The 17,630-nt window shown below is 39.8% G+C and overlaps 1 long non-coding RNA gene across 1 annotated transcript in view; it reads right to left on the reverse strand.

The window, feature by feature from the left end:
• LOC111934017 (uncharacterized) overlaps positions 1-17,630 on the reverse strand; it is a 90,063-nt gene that overhangs the window by 6,541 nt on the left and 65,892 nt on the right. The window contains exon 2 of the long non-coding RNA XR_002866963.2: positions 9,708-9,816. This is a non-coding gene — a long non-coding RNA (uncharacterized LOC111934017). The remainder of the gene's footprint in view (positions 1-9,707; positions 9,817-17,630) is intronic.

Raw genomic sequence — 17,630 nt, forward strand, 5'->3', positions numbered from 1 at the left:
GATCAGGCAGAAGTGAAGATTTCATCTAGAGGACTCAGATTTCTTTGCTGGGATCACAGCTCATGCAAAGATTAAAGGCCATATCCACAAAGATATTTAGGCACTTCAATAGGAGTGAGGTGCCTCAATACCTCTTGTGAGACTGGCCTTAGCCCCATTTAGCTCACCTGCCTGACAGCCAGGAGTCAGAACTCTGACCTTCAAAACTGATGGGAAATTCCCACTGATTCCTGTGAAAACAGCTGCAGGATTTTTTGTGGGGATTCTAATATTCTGGAAAGAAGTCCTGACTAAAAGGAAGCCCTTTTGGATCCTTTGGTTGAGAGAAAGAATGCTGAACTTTCTTTTTTTTACGCTGTTTTTTACATTCAGGAGAAAGTGAATTTCATATTTTCCTTTTCAATCATTTGATCTGTCGTGACCCCTCCTGTGCACTTTGTGACACCAAAGTGCTTTTCCATTCTTTGTCGCAATGCTTTGGGATCTATAAAAAGAGAGACAGCGTTGAGGGATTTCTGTTTCATTCCTGTCACTGTCCCAGGAGGATTAGAGTTGTGGAAGCTTAGAGTTAGGCTCATACTTCCTTCTATCCAAATGCCTGGCTCAGAGATAATGGCCTTTGTTTAGGGGGCCTTAATATTCCTGGGGCAGCACTCAACATGATGCGTTTCCCCATTTCCTCTCTCCCTCATGTTTGGTACACCCGTCCTCGTTCGGATCCAGTAATCCAAGCCATTCTCTGGAAGCATCAGTGACTCCCATTTACGTCTTTGCCACCTTTTCTGAGAATGTGTTCATTTCATTGATCCCATGTTTCAACGCAGCAGTTGTCCCTGCCATTATCCTTGACCTAATCATAGCATTTGGGGATCCGCGTGTCCCGTGGTCACGGATGAGCACATGGGCAGAAACCGCCGCGCAGGCCTGCCCCTGTAGCTTGCTTTAGATCCATGAGAATGGCGTGTGAAATTCCTCCTAGGTCCAGTTTCTTCTGAGCAGCGAGGGCCAAGATAGTTGTACTTCATAATCTGCTGGAATGCTTCTTAGCTGGCTTGGCATAGGCAGTCCCGCAGAGGGAAGAGGGGGGAGAGGATGTGCTCCAGCCCTAAGATCAGATGTCGGGCACAGGTGCTGGCAGCGGAGCAGCGCCACAGCTCCGGAATGAAATCGCAAGCTGGACCTTCTGAAAGCAGCCCAAGATTGTGTATCATGAGTTATGAGGGCAATATAAAACGGAAAGCTTGACTGCATCTGTTAGTTAAAAATTGCTGTGAGAGCTTGGGAGGCTGTGAGCTCGGTGTATTAGTGAAATCTCAAACAGGGTGGCTGTGCTTTACCTTCCTAATTAAACACTCTTTTGGTTTTTGTTGCCCAGATTAATTTTTACTTTCCCTTTCTCTCACAGACACAGATTAGCACCATCGATGGAGATGTCTATTTACCATGTAAAGGCTGAATCTGAATTTGTATCTTACTCTCTCCCTCAACTGTTGTAATGTCCTTTGACATGGAGCCACCGTTCGTTGTCTGAGGGGTCACACGTCTGGGGAAGAAAAGAGATCTCCTCCTGAGCAAAGTTTTAGTTGACTGGAGACATATGTTGAAGGAAAACTGGTGTTTTATTCTCAAATTCGCCAAGAGCCTACATAAATACTGGTCCTGCACATCCAATTTTGCACTTTGCAATCGAAGAAGGAGTTTTGCACACAGATACAGAGCACGTATAATCTTTTGCACTCTCATTTTGATAGATGCATATATACTTTTTTTTTTTTTAATTTATTTTTTAATTTTTATTTTTTAAATTTTTTCCTCAGGGTCTGTCTGGTCTCAGAGGTTCTGCTGTGTGTTATTTTCTCATCTTGTATCACAAGTGAAGTATCTGGGCCTGTTCCCAAGCAAATGAATGTTAGACATCTCCTTGGCTTTCAAAGGGCAATGTCAAACCTAAATGAGGGAGAGGTAGGCTGGTGCTGGGATGAGGCACTCCTAAAAGCCTCTTGAGTGACCCAGGAAGGAGCATTTGTAAGTGCTCCTCTTCCCTCTAAGACACTAATGAGTCAGTCCTTAATCACAAACTGCCTATGCAGAGCACTGCCCTCCTGACATAAGGACAAGCTTCACCTCTGCAGACCTTTAAAATGAGCCCTCTAGGCTTTCCTTCTTTTCCAGGAGATAGCTGACCCCAGTGACCTTGCTCCTCTCCAAATCATGAGCTCATCCTATGGATGTGAGGGTATATAGCATTCCTCCCACTTCCTGTGTTAAACCCTGGCCTCAACACAGGCTGTCCAGGAGGTGGCTGTGTGTCCTGTTCCTCTCATGGCTGAAACCACAGCTTTACATCGGTTCCACATCATTTTTTTGGGTACACGGGGAACTATGGGTCATTTTGAGATAAAGGTGACTATATAAATGGAATTCCTTATTATTAAGTCAATAAATAACACCAGAGTTGGCTCCTTGCTGTCAGACATGCTGATTTTCACCTTGGTTGCCACATGCACAGCATGGCCTGATTTTTCCATTTCCGTTATGTTCTTGATGGCTGAACACGCTTTCAAAAATGATTCTTTTAAAAATTTTTATGTTGGACAAATGTTTTCAGCACAAGAGGGGCCTTGCAGGGTTGAAAAAGGAAAACTTGCCTTCCTAATAACTCATGGATGTTGTGGCTACTATGCAAATCTCTTTATCCAATCAATCAGACATGAAATAAAATACACTGACCTGATGCTTGGCTAACATGTAAATTCCAAGTCACATGAGGCTTGGGGAGTTACAGTGCAGAAGAAGGAGTTTTCATTCCCCATTTGTAAGATGATATCTGCTGGGCTTATTAAACGAAAATATTTTGGGGCCTGTGTCTTGCAAGGTAAACTTGCTCTATTGTGCAGAAGAACATTCACTGAAATAGCTAACATGGATCATCTGATGACATTAGCTTTGTAAGTAATTTCCATGATGTCAAGGGTACACTGGAGATTAAAGGGGGATTAAGGCCTACTTGCACAGTCAAAGCATCACAGTAAATTGACTTGACTTGGCAGGCAGCACCTAAAGTTGGCAAGTTTTCACTGACTAATCATATAAAATCCAGGTTTGTGGTGTTAGTTGGACTACACTCTCACAGGGGCCAGGAAACGTTAAGCTTTCAAGGTGGGAGGTTTCAGGAGGAAAAGGGAGGGGAGACTGACGAGGAGACTTTTGCAATGTCCAGGTGCCAAAGTAAAATAATGACCCAGTTTTACTGGAGAAGGCTCTGCCTTCCAAGAGCAAGCTGGTTGGATTTCTACCCGAAGGGCTTTTCCTCCAGCAAAGTTTATTTTTTCCCCTCCCACTTGCTGTCTCACAAAATGCAATCTCCTCTTAAAGGATCAGACCCTGCACAGGAACTTCACTGAATAAAGATGAGTTTATATTTTAAAAAGGAAACAGCTGGATTGCAAAAGCAAGGGAGGTAGGCAGCTCTAGTTTCATTAGCTAAGGGAAACTCAGGGCCCCAAAGGAGAACAACTGGGAGAGCAGCCATGACAGAGAAAAAAAAAAAAAAAAAAGGAAACAGAAGATCATAAAGAACTAATAATGAAAAATGGAAAGTGAGAATGAGCCAAGAAAAACATGCAATAAATAGATTTAAAAAAAAAAAGAGGTTGTGGAGGGAACAGAAATGTAAAGCAACCAAGCAGGAAAAGAGCAAGGCAGAGAGTATGGATTTTCTGGAAATAAAAGAAATAATTCTGAGAACTCTCAAGATTCTGATGAAAAATTGGAAGCATCTCATGGCTGATCTTTTGATCTCCAAACTGGTGGCCCTTTCAATATGAAAATTAAGGAGGAGCATTATGTATAATTGTCCAGCAATTTGTTTGCTGCTTCCTCTGGGAAAAACAGAGCGAATTTGGCCAGATGAGAGAGTCCAGTCTCCATCCATGCTGATGAATTAGAGCCCTCTAAGAGCAGTTTATAAAAAAATGTATCTCATGATTGTTTGGAAGGATCCAGTCAACTGTTTATCTGTGCAGTAATCACTGGATGATGAGTTGGAGGTAACCTGGGTGTGGGACTGTGCACAGCAGGAGTCTCTGAATGGTTTCAGATGAAGAAAGAGTAGAGATTGAAGGAAGAGGGGGCTAGGAAGAAAAACAGATACTAGTCTGTCCTTCGTCTTGAAATCTGTTCATTGTGATAAAATATATAAACATGGCCAGGACTTCATAGTCCAAGAGAGAACAGATTTTTTTTTGGCTGCCCTTCAATTAGATCTGTAATAATCCTGCAGGTTTATATGGTTTACAGACAACACTTTGCCCAACAGAAATGGTGCTATTCTTTAAATTGTGCTCTGCTCATTAGGTTTTAATAGGAGCAGTTGTTTAAGGGGTGGGTGGGGGCGGGAGGGGGAATGCACTTGGTGATGCATAGTGGAATGTACATTAATCTTGTTAATGACAACACAGTTAATGGCTGGCAAAACATTACTTTTGAATTAACCTTTCTCTTGTGCAGGCTCTACTTGAGAAACAGAGCCAGGACACCGAAGATACAAGGAAAGTGCATGAAGACAGGGATACAGGATTTCCTATGATTTTATGTTGTTCTTAATTAGGAAGCATATTGGCAGCAAATGCTAACATGTGTTGGGATGTTTAGCTGTAGCCAAATAAATGTTTTCTATTACAACTCTGAATACTTTGCCTAGCCAGAGCCCATGCTGTTCTGTTCATGTCTTACAAAATCCCTTTATAAGTCATTTTGGGGGCCAATTTTCTGTTGGCTTATGCAGCAGAGTTACTTTGAACATATGTATACTCAGACTCCAGAAGGGTCGTTGTCCTCACTTTTTCTATTTTTTTTTTTTTTAATTCTAATTTTTTTTGAGTGATAAATGGGGAAGCCCTTCTTATAAAATGCTTCTGTAATCCAACTAAACAATAGCCTGTACTGAGCATGCTCATTTAAAGCAAAAATCCAGGGAATGGATATAGCTGGTTTTCTCTGGTCACGTGTTCACACATAGGCTGAATGAAAAAATCCATAATGACTTTTTTAATTGTTTATCTGATATTTAATCTCTTTCTCCTGTTTATGAATGGTCTGCAAATAATTTGCTGATCTTTTTTTTTTTTTTTTTTTTTTGGTTCTGTTTATCATTTCATATTATTAGTTAAATAATTTCTGATCTGGCCTGCAGGTTATTTGAGAACACTTTGCTTTAGGTATTCACAATTAATAACTCCTGTTACTTCACTGATGTAAACACAGAACTAGAGTCTGACTTGAGCACTGCAAGTAATTTTTGTGTGAGTGGAAACTTAGATTTTTATTTTTGCAAATGTACTGCTACTTTTACTTAAATTTTTTTTTTTTTTTTTTGATGATCTAGCCACCTCTAGGTAGGAAATCTGATTTGTGTTTCCCTTCCACCTCTGAGTTTGAGTCCAACTTATTCTAGTTGTGGTAGAACCTTCCTGAAACCCCTTTCTGCTAGGGGAGGAAAGAAGATGCTCAGGGACTGCCCATAAAATGTTGTATATGAAAGACAATGAACAATGGAGCTAAAAATATCTCCCAACCTTATAACTATAGCAGTTGTTCTGGGTTGCTGCAAATATCAATTTATAGTGAAAAAGAAGGAAGACAAGTTGCAGTATTTAATTACTTGCAAATGTGATTAGCTGCTTGAAAGTGTAAGGACCATATCCTATCAAAATCCATAGCATAAAAAAAACCCTTGCTCTTAAATTTCTTCTCAAATTAGATCCCATTAATCACTGTAAAAGTTTCAAAACCACTTGGCTGAAGAACTGGGATAACAGGAGGTTTTCAGGAGGTCATGCTCTCTGATTGGCATCCTTGACCCTCTGCTGTCTCAGTTTCTGCTCTGGCTTTGGTCTGGCTGTGCTAACCTGGCTGTCTCCAGGCTGGGCTGTGGATAGCAGTGTGAAATCCTCCCTGGGCTCTTGCTCCTGGGGACTGGGCTGCTCAGGACAGCACAGAAGGGAGAGAAATAGCACCAGAGGCTCAGCCCTGCCTTAAGAGTTCAGCTTCAAAGAAAGGCAGGGCTGCAGTGGGGTGGTTGTGAACCAGCAGAGATTATAACTGCACCTTTGGAGGGCAGGCTGACATTTAAAGGCTTGAGGCCTGCTGTAGAGCAAAGAAATGTCAATCTTTAAAAGAGAGGACTGGGCTGGTTAGTAGGAAGGAATGTCAAAAGAGAGTTTATAGGAATCTCTTAAAGCTGAAGCAAATGTATTTCATTCCTTTGTTACGAGCACGTTTCTTCCTGATTTACCTGTGGATGGATGTCAGGAGAGCTAGAGCTGGTTAACAGATGCTTGAAAGGACATGGGGAAGCACAGAAATTGGGGAACTGGTTAACATTTGACTGAGGGCACACAACGTGTAAGCCAGCCTTATATTGCAACTAAATCATCCCCTCTGATGTGCTGGGAGCTGGATCTACACACTCCTTCTTGTGGCTCACAGAACCACGGAGTGGTTATTCACACCTAACCCTTTCTAGGATTACCCATTACTCTTATTAACAACAGCGAGCACTACCAAGGAGAAAGAAAAAAAAAATAATATTCTTTCCATGAAAAGGTAAAAATATAATAGTGAATTAAAGTTCTAAATGATAGGACTGTTAACATAATGCCTTTTGTCTAGAATGAACTATAAAACACACATATATACAATGGAGAAAACCCTGTAAATGTGTAATGGACAAAAAAATATATATATAATAAAACTGTTGAAAGAATGCATTTTCTCAGCACCAAGGCTATCCATAAAATTTTTACAGTTTTCCACTATATAACATTATCCTTCATAAAAAATGATATTTTAAAGCAAAAAGGTTGGCAAAAGAAACAATTGGTAGTTAACGGAAGGACGGGATTACAGCACTGTGCCTTTGCTGTGAACGGTGGAATAGAAAATGAAAAACATTTGGGGCATTATATGAAGCCCAGCAGTCATGCTCCATATGGTTTGAAGAGTTGAGCAATGCTTGACAAAGATTTTATGGCTTCATTTTCTTAACACTATTCCTTCAGTCTAGTCCTCCTACCCCATTCCTTGTCTTAAATTTCTCCTGTTTTTCGGACAAAGAAATCTGTTTTATTAGTATCTATCATTTATATTGAGTTTAATCACATCTGATTTAATACACTGTTTTAACCAGCAAGGCCTTTCTGAGGAATGCCCTGCAACAAGGTATTAGGGCAAAATTGAGATAATTTGGTCCACAGACCCTCTAATACAGTTTCCCATGTGATTTGGATTTAGGATAAATAGCCAGAGTCCTCTGGATAAGAGCACAGGTCAATATTTATGGATAATTGGCTTTGGAGCAAAGAACTTTCTGCCTCCCAAACTTGTGCTCAGACAGATTGGGTTAAAGTTTTATATCTCTTAGACCACATCATGAATTTCAAAACCAAATTCTGCTCCCCTCAGTCATAAACTACATACAAAAATTAGCTAGTCATTCTTCAGTCTACAATCTACTTCCATGTGTGCTGCCAGCAGTGGAAGTCCACAGCCTTCCTCAGAAAATGCCTATGGATTATCCTTATTTTGATTTGACATTTAAATCGTTAGGCACAGCTGGGGATTGGGCCAAGCTGTGCATTTGTAATCATAAAATGAGAATTCCTGCTGCAGAATGCACACCGTAAAAAGAAAGGATATTTGTGTCTTCCCTTCAAAAATACTTAGGAGGTTCATGGAGGTCTCAACATTGGCACACAATCTCCTATATAAGAGACAAACATCATGTTTGCTACTGTTACAGGTGACTTAAACTGAAAAATTCAAACCCAGAACCAAACTTTTGGAAAGTCTGAGCATTTGGATCTGCAGTCTTAGCTTGGATGAATCTCTAAAAAAGGGATTACTGTTGCCATTTATTACATCAATTCACGTACTGTGCTACACAAAATAGATCTTTCCTGAAACATCACTTTTCATTTCATTTATTTTACTTCACAGTGAAAGGCAGAGCTCCTCTAACCCTTCTCCTGCCGTAGCTGAGTGTGTGCCCTCACATGTGGATCTCACATGCCGTGGTATTTCAGATGGCATGTTGTGAATTAGGTGGATAGAGTATCACTGGTGGTGTGTTTTATCCCATGGACTCAGCCCACTGGAGAGCACTCAGCTGGTTAATATTTCATATGGATTCTTTTCTCTTTCCAACCATCTATGTAAACTTTAAGACAGCCAGTCTGGTTTTAGGAGGTGATTTCCTTGCTGTGGATTAAGGATCCATTTGTGAGTCACTCTTCAGGCACTTCAGAAGAGTAGATTTCAGACCTGAAAGAATGTATTGTAAACAGAATAATGTGCTTTCAAAATTAGCTCCTGTACCAAATTATGTATTTACTTAATACACCTTAATGGCTTTTGAAGAAGCCATTAGGCTCGATTGCGTAAATAGTATATATACCAAAATATGTATTTAACCTAGATAGGGCAGTGCCCCATTGTTGGTTTTCCTTCCTTCTTTACAAAGTTTTATCTTCATGGCCTTTTGAAAGTCTACTATGGCTGAAGAATTTATCCTCCAGGAGATTGTTTTGGATGGTGACAGCTGAGGGGGCAGGGAGGAGAGGTGGCTCCTGAGTTTTAATGTGTAGGAAGGAGGAATAGCATTCAGGAGGGCTACAGGGCCCTTCAGACTTTGGAGTGGGGAAAGGAGAAATTCAAATATTATTGAGCAAACCAATTCTCTCAGAGGGCAGAATCCTACAGGGCTCTGTGGCCTGATCCTAAGTCTGGGGATAGGAGTGGGTTCATGCATCAGTCAGCTTTGTTTGTGCACTGGGCTGGATGTGAACAAGCCCATGAAAAAGATGAAAAGAAAAGAAAGAGCCTCCTCTCTGCTCCCACCACTGAGGTGCTGGACCTGCCCATGCTGGAGGCACTCTGCCATGGTGGGACTCTCATGGGAATTTTTGGGAAGCTCCTTGGGGACCCCTTAGGGTCAGTCTGGTATTTCAAACAGGCCTTATATACTGAGAATTCACACAAAAACCTAAATTTTTCTATTTGGTTCTCGATGTGTATATAAATATAGAGAGGTAGGATAATGATCCTTGACAGTGGCTTTTTAAGGGTAACTTACTGCAAAAGAATTCATTGTAGGAATATTAAATATGAGAGGGGCACTACACCAGTTGGGACTGGTGGAAAATAAGTGGGAAATAAGTACAGAGGAGCTGAACCCGCTGTGTTTTGCTGTGTAACTGCTACCTCCTGTAACTGGCACAGCAAGTAAACCATATATCTGCTAATGCTGCAGGTGTACTCTCAGCTAGCTCATAATGGAAAAAATATCTGTAAATAACTGCTCAGTTACAGCAAATGCCAAAAATTACAGTCCATGCTACCCACAGGTGATTCCACCAATGCCAGCCAGGCTCATCAGCTTGGAAATAATAACAAATGTGAAAACTCCAGAAAAACATGTTATCTTGCTCAGAAAATGCGATGAGAATGAGCAGTTAAGTGCTAAAAATAGAAGTGTTGTATGAGGCCCTGTAACTTTGGCACAGTCACAAGGTGCAGAGGCAGAGAGGGTGTGGAAGGCACTGCCAGCACTGGGCAAGAAGGAAATGGATGATGTACACACAGGGGTAGCCAGGATAAGGGGAGGAGAAAAGTTTCTCAAGTTTTAATGGAATTTACTATAGACTTACGTGTTTTTGTGGACTCTGGAAAGTTCCTGTCTATATTAATCAGTCTATTAAACAAACACTTCTGCAAACAATCTGTGCAAACTCCTCAAGCTGGTTCACCTGGGTCAACCTGCAGGATGGAACGGGACAAGAAGAATTATTGGTCTTCTTAAGAAATTAGTTAGCTGTAAGTACAGTCAACATCATGAAAATGAAAATTAATTCAGCCTGAATCTCTGATAGGAGTTGTTCTGCTGCTGAAATCTGTTTTTAACAATCCTCTTGCCTATGTGACTACAGACAGGTATCTGTGGGTAAAATAGTTTCTGGATGCACTTAAAATTGACCTGACGTGATTTCCAAAAGGAACCAAATTAATCCAAATTAAAATTAGGAAAATAATAATAATAATAATGATGATGATGATGATGATGATGATAATAATAATAATAATGATGATAATAATAATAATAATAATAATAATAATAATAATAATAATAATGCTGCAACTAGAGTACTGCTAGTAGTCCTCTTAATGATGCAGTTTCCCATCACTAACTTGAATCTGAGTATGACCATAGAACAACACTAGAAATAATTTTGTGCAAATATATTCAAGCAATGTTATCAACTGTAGGCCAAAAATGCACTTGGAGCTGTATTGTTCTTTTTCATTGACTTTTTGTTGACCACAGGAAAAACAGGTTTTAAAGTACAACACAGTAACACAATCGAAAGGAGTGAAAAACTTGCAGAGCCAGTTTGAGTTGTAAGGGTGTGCTAACTTGTGACCCAGACAGGATGGTGGTTTTAAAATAAAATCGAAACAAAGAAGTTCTGTTGTGTTTTATCCACATCCCCTGCAGGAAATCATACTCCATCCCCTCCACTCTTGTCCCACACACCTCCTTCCCATCTCTCTCATTTACTGCTTTCTCATACCCAAAAGCTTGTACTTGCTTCCCTGATCATCTCATCCCATCTGAAATACCTCAGATGTCTGTCTTTTCCTGTTTTATTTATTCTTACTCTGTTTAATAAAACTTCATTTTTTTTCCTGCTTAATGATTGACTTTAGCAAATATTTAGGAATTTTTTTTGTGCCAAATTACATTTTTTTCCTTAGGGAAAGGATGAAAAACTGCCCTAGAGAGACTGATTTTACACATTTAAAATGTTTTCTGATTTATATGATCATCATCATGATAGATTTTTAGATATATATCTTGATGATATAAGGTTTCTAAATAAGTTATTGAAATGTTTTTTTGCAATTGAAGTTAAAAATATTTCCTGAAGTTATTTGCAAAGTTTGAACAGAACAAAAAATATTGTTATGCCCCTTTTGTCCCTTGTGAAATAGTATTTTTATTTTCAGTGTTGGGAGAAAGAAAAGAAAACTGAGCCTCTTCATGGTTTAGATGAGAGACCATCTGTAGGGTAGAATTTGGTACTTCATAAAATTTCCGTCATAAAGACACATTTATCTTTATTAATCTGTAGCTGCTCCCTTAAAACCAGGCCCTTTGCATATCTTTTTTTTTTTTTCCTCAGGTACTGGGAAATTGTTCATTCCTGGTGTTCCATCAGGCATGTCAAAGACAAATATTTCTATGTGCATCTGTATTTGGGCCACCCATCCTGAATATGTAGCTCAGCTTTTCATGCCAAAAGTCCCCTGCACTAAATTTCATGCTGCATTTTCTGTGGGTTAGTTACTTAAAGGTGCTATTTTTTTGTTGTTTTTATTAAAAAGCTCAAACTGAATTTTATTCTAAATCAAAAGCATTCGTTTAAAGAACGTGTGAGCTACTCTAAGTTCATCATGTGGGAGAAGTCCTGTTTTATCTTCACTAAATGGCTGTGGTTTCAATAGTAAGAAATTTGCCACCAGAGCTTCTAGCTGCTTATTGATTGCTGGCTTGACATATATTTGTATATTTACAGATTTCTACAACTTCTGCTCAGATAAATGTTTAGATACACCACCAAAGACCAGTTTTCCTACGTGTCTGAAGGTATTAGATGGCTTCCAATTCTATACAAGTGGATATACACAATTTAAGAAAAAAACTGGGTACTGTTTGAAATTATTGTTCCTCAAAAATTCATAAAGATGTTGTGAAATTCTTAGACTGTATAACTTTAATTGAAAGTATTTATCCAGCTCTGATTTCAACAGATGTCTGAACAACAGGGGAAAAATAACCCCCACCCTGTAACAAAACATCATCTGCTTCCAGATTTCCCATGCTGAAGTTTTTATGGTGGTCAATGGTAAAACACATGTACTTTTCTCTTCTGCTTTTATAAAAGCTACTTTCTTTTAAAAAAAGGATTCTTTACCCCTCATGCAGAGATGCCCTCTGTGTATTGACTGATTTTCTCTTGAAGGTTGAAGACTTTTTTTCACATTGTGGACACCTGTTTTTGAACCCCCATGTTTAAGGGAACTGGGGGAAAAAAATACAGTGAAACATTTGGATCCATCTGGTTAGATGTGGGAATGTTATGATCATCTGAACATCTGGGTAAGATGGTAACTACCACCAAACAGTTTGGCAAGTAGTAGATTTTTCCCTGCTCAAGCCTTCTATGGATGGATCAGAGGGATTTTTTGCCTAATGATGTGCTTGGCCATACTTCTTTCTGCCCCCTGTTTTCTTCACCACTAGCGGGGATATTCCTCTCCTCCAGAGCCAGAAGCAGCTCTACTGCTCTCCCTGCTCCCTGTGCTCTCCTCAAATAGTGTTTTCCCACAGGGCATGCACAAATCCTGTTGTTTTACATCATATTGTCATTGCAGCCACAGGCATGTGTCTGCACTTGTCCCCGAGCAAGAGAGGGAAGCGTGTTTCCTCGTGCCTGTGCTTGCAGTGCGTGTGACCCGCTCTGCTCTCTCCAGGACACATCCTGCCTGCTGGGACTCCAACCAGGGCTGCTTCCACCTCAGCAGCTCCCAGGAGGGGAGAGGAGATGGGAGTGTGCAAGTGGGGAGCTGAGCTGTCCTGGGGGAGTTCAGGAGGTGCAGTGTGGTTGCCTCTGTGTCCACATTGAAGCTGTTTTGGGGCAGAGCATGAAAATATTCCCTGAGCAGCGGGACTGGGCTGGGTCTGTGGCCACTGGTGTTGGAAATGCCATGTATTTATTAGGATTATAACAAAAATATTGCCTTAGGCTCCATTTCCTATTCAAAACTCGTTTAACAGAGCACTGAGAGCAGCCCATGGCAAGAGGAAGGTCAGTGTGTTGTACCCCAGGTCTGCTGGGCAGTGGCTGGAATCCTCCTCAGTGCCACTGTGTCATTTGATGCTCCCCACGCCAGTATCCAGCCCATGAGCACACACTGAAATTCCTGAGCATGTGAGTAAAGTTAAGTACTTAAATGCTTTGCTGAATAGGAATTGACTGAACATGTGCTTAAGTATCCTGCTGAATTGCAGCATTAATCATTTTTACAGCTGACAAAATCACTGCCCCAGAAAAATATTCTCCAATTAGAATGAGCGGGATTATTTCTTTCATTTGTGTGAAATAAGTGTGTTCCCAGTTGTACTGAACGTGTTCTGTTTTCTGTGATATTAGAAATCATTTTCCATAAGATTTCATATTGCTCAAGAGAAAACTTGAGAAACTTTGGAGTTGATCAGGTCCCTAGATTTGGATTTATATTAAGAAAACATTGTAAGAAAGGATATAATGGGCCAAAAATACACACTTACTTTTTTTCATTGACTTCACCTAAGGGCAATACTTGGGCCACTGTGCTTGTTCATTAATTCCCTCTTGTGGAAGCTACTTTTTCCATATGTGATTTTAATCTTTTTATAGATACTGAATGTAGTTTTTCATATGGTAGGTCTCTCCTTTTTTCCCTTATTTCCTTCACAGTCTTTCCATAATAGAGTTTAAAGCAAGAAAAAAAACAACAACAAAACAAACCCAAATCAACAAACCAAATCCCTTTGTATGTGCAGCCAGTTAAGTAGATAATAATGGTAATTTTTCTGCTCTGCTAATGATGATAATATTGATATTTATCAATAACAAATAGCATGCAAGTGCCTGGGTGAATAGAGTATTTTGCACAGTGGGGTTTTATATCTATATATGAAACATGGAGTGGCAGAGGCTGCTAGAGGCAGGTGAGGGAAGCTGAGCAGAGAATTGCCTCACAGCAGAGAGCCTGAGAAACAGCAGAGGGGGAATTTAGTCCTAGCCAAGAGCAGAAGTAATCCCTGCAGTAAAAAAGCTGCAGAATCTGTAATCTCAATATCCAGCCCAACAAAGACCATGGACCTTGGGGCTCAGCTAAGTGAGCTCTCACTGGAAATGTCCTGGGGCTCATGTGGGGTAATTTGGAAGTGGGAAGGTCCAAGGAAAACCTGCTGGTTGGCAGAGCTAAACCCACGCAGCCTGGATATTTCCTACCTGCTCCTGAGATTGCTGTGCAGCCCCTTTGGTGCTTAGTCTGTTTTATTTCATTAAGTCTGCAAAGGGGACTTTGAGAGGCGTTATCTTCAGGAGATAAATTTACAGCTGCTTTGCTTCCTATATTATGTTTACATTTTGAACCTGTGTGTCTGAATATTACCTGTTGGTACAGCTGACTCTGTAATTATTGATTTTGAGGCTTATGATTGTTCTCTAGACAAGGGGAAGGGGGAGAGGGATGGATAGTCACACAACAACCAGCTATTCCAAGACCTTTGAAGGTCACTTGAACAAAATCACACAGCCCAAATAATCTGCTGGAGCAAAAATCCTGCACCTTCTCATTTACTGGGGCCAATTTAGGATGCAACCTTTGAGTTGGAGTGAATGACTCGAGGTGTAGCTAGAAATGTTTGTAACGTGTGTCATGTTCATTTTCAGAGGCCATGGCTGGAAGAGGAACCTGTTTGTAGAGTGACTGAATGTATTGGGTGCTAAATCTTGGAATGGAGAGAGCCTAGCTGCCTGCTCCTGGAATTGCCCATGGTTCTCACTCAGAGCACGGCCCCAAAACAGCTCTGAACACAGGCAAGCTCAGGATTGTCCCTCCCTGGATGCCACATACATCCAGCTCCCCTGCTCTGCTCACAGGACCACAGTCTGCTGTGCTCATAGTCACTACCAGCTCCAAAGGAGACAAGATCACCTTTTTAAACAAAAACAATAAAGCAATAAACAAACCGTAAACCCAACACTCCAGATGTCATTCCTATGTTAGATAACATAAAACCAGAGAACAGCCACAAACACACACAGTTTTCTATTTATTGTTTTAGTAACAGCTAGAAAATATTTCTGTAGGAGTGTCCACACTAGAAAAATCCCAACTGTTTGAATCACAACCATGTGGATATTTTATTTTCCTATGACTGAGCGCATTTCCTAAATAACACAAAAAAAAGTTTGAAGTTTGCATTACTTTTCACTTGAATCCTCAGCAGCAGCACCAACATGTGCAATCCCCTCCCTACTTGTTTCTCTTGGCATGTTTCATGTTACAGAGTCTGTGTGAGAGACTTTGAGAGGTGTTATCTTTGATAGAGGAATTTATGGCCATTTTCCTATCTACCGTATGTTTACATTTGGAACCTGTGTTGAACATTTGTTATACTCACTTGTTGTGTCTTGTCTTAAATTAGATCATAAACATTTTGAGTCAGGGACCACGTCTTCCTGTGTATTCTGCTCTATTAAGGCCCTGCTGTTATGGGTGTGGAACTGACTGGGAGTGATTGTAACAATAAAAATAATTCTGCTAGGAATTCTTTTGTCCTGATAAAGAAATGTACAACTCTTGTTATCAGAACATATCAGATAGTAGGGTGCTTAAAATTGCTTGTAGGGTAGGAATCACCTTTGCAAATGCTTTGAACCTTGGTGTTCAGAAAAGGGAAAGGACAAAAGTTATATTTTGATTTACAGAGAGTTCTGACAAAATCACTCCCAAAGTTGCCAATATCCAAATATTACCCATAGGATTGCAACTGCATCGAAGAAAGGTTTTGAACAATTAGCCCTAATTGCTCTGTTCTAATATTCAAATAATTAACAGCAAAATCTTCATTATATAAGAACACACAGCTTGTAAATGAAAGGGATGAAAGCTCATGAAAGGACGGAGGCAGACCATACGTCATCCCACACCTAGGCACAACGGGATGCATTAAGGAAGCATTTATGGACAGGCATTCCATCAAGTCAAGGTGTCAGAGGACATATGGTCTCTTTCACCATTAACTCTGTGAATTTCCATAACTTTCCACTGCTCTGTATTAAGTCACTTTGTGTGATGCTCAGATTTGTTTGATATAATTTTGGTTTTGCTCTGAAAATGCCTAATTGCACATGTGAAATTCAAGGAAGTACATAACTAAAAATCACCTATTTGAACTTGCTCTTTGCAAAGCAGAAATTAAAAAAAGAAAATTTGGGTCAAACAGAAAAAAATTCAGTAATCAAGACAAAAATTGATTAATATAGGCATGAATACATAGTTTTATCTGTATGGATACCTACTTGACCCTGTTTCCTGACTAGAAAACATTGTTAGTATGCCTTTGTAATGTAGTGTAGCATACTGGTACCAATTTGTTTGGTGTGTGAAGATCCATCAGAGTCATTGGTTGTGATCCCAAAGATAACACTGGGATGCTGGTAATTGCTAGGAAAATACAGATGTAGAGAGGCTTATGATGAATCTCAAGATGGGGATCATAGAGCCAGTTAAGGGTGATAAAATAAAATCTTATTTTTAGTCCTTCTAAACTCAGAGTATCACAGAATATCCTGTCTTGAAAAGGACCCAGGAGAATCATCAAACACAGCTCTTGATTTGGGTTATACTTCAATTTTTTCACTCCTCACATGGCTTTGGGGACCTGCTGGAGTATCTGAAGCAGGGAAGAGTCTTCATCCTTTTCTGGGGCTTTTCTACACTTGTACAATTTCTAAATGTAGATGGAGGAGTGTGTGCTAATCCTAAATGCAAAGCTAAATTTCTCTCTCTGTGGATCTATTGTCATCTCAGAAGATATCACATAGACACCATCAAAAAGATGTTGAAAAATAGTTCCCATATATATAATCAGACTAACTAGAAGCTATCATTATTATTTTTTTAAGATGTGATCTTTTTATTTTTGGCATTTCTTTAGCTAAACAAAGATTGTAGCCCAAAATCTCTGTAAGGCAAAACTTGAATATAATGACATTGTGTTTTTCTTACAAATAATTGAAATAATACTAAAAATTCCAAGAAGCTCTAATGCTGGGGAGGGGGAGAGGGAAGGAATTTGTGAAAGTGCTAGGTGGGAATAAGAAAGCTTTTAAGACAATCATTATAATAATACCATCATAATAATAGCTTTATCTTGAGGAAAAAAAAAAAATTATCAACCAAGCAACCACTATTGAACCTGTGACTAAAATAATCCCCTTGAATTTTCAGTTGTCTTAAAGCACTGGTGTTTTCTAAGGTTAAAAAAAAAATATAACAGGAATACATGTTTTCATGTTATCATATTATCACAACATCTTGTTTTTCATGTTACTTTTCTCCTAGCTTAGACCCTTTACTTGTGCTCCCTGAAAAGTCTCACTCCTCTGTCAAAATGAGTTGAAGACACGTTTGGGTTGAACAAAATATTGGTGTTGTTAGGAGTTTAAAATCTGGGGTCTTCTCATTAATGTTCAGAAGTACTGATGTAGAAGAACAGGAAAACTCCCAGTTTATGCCTATTCCATTACATTTTCCCAGCAGGGAAAATGTTGTGGTGTCATTCTGCTGTATACTCACATGTAACACTTCTGTGCTGAATACATGGAAAATCCCTAAAATGTTTGCACAAAGAATATTGTTATTTCCTGTGCATTTTAGCTGGTGCTCACTGGGAGGGGAAAAAAAACCCCAAAACAGCCAGTGGACTGAAATTTGGAATGAAAAGTCAAACG

The sequence above is a fragment of the Cyanistes caeruleus genome, chromosome 13 (assembly GCF_971803275.1).
Source record: "Cyanistes caeruleus chromosome 13, bCyaCae1.hap1.1, whole genome shotgun sequence".
Taxonomy (NCBI): Eukaryota; Metazoa; Chordata; class Aves; order Passeriformes; family Paridae; genus Cyanistes; species Cyanistes caeruleus.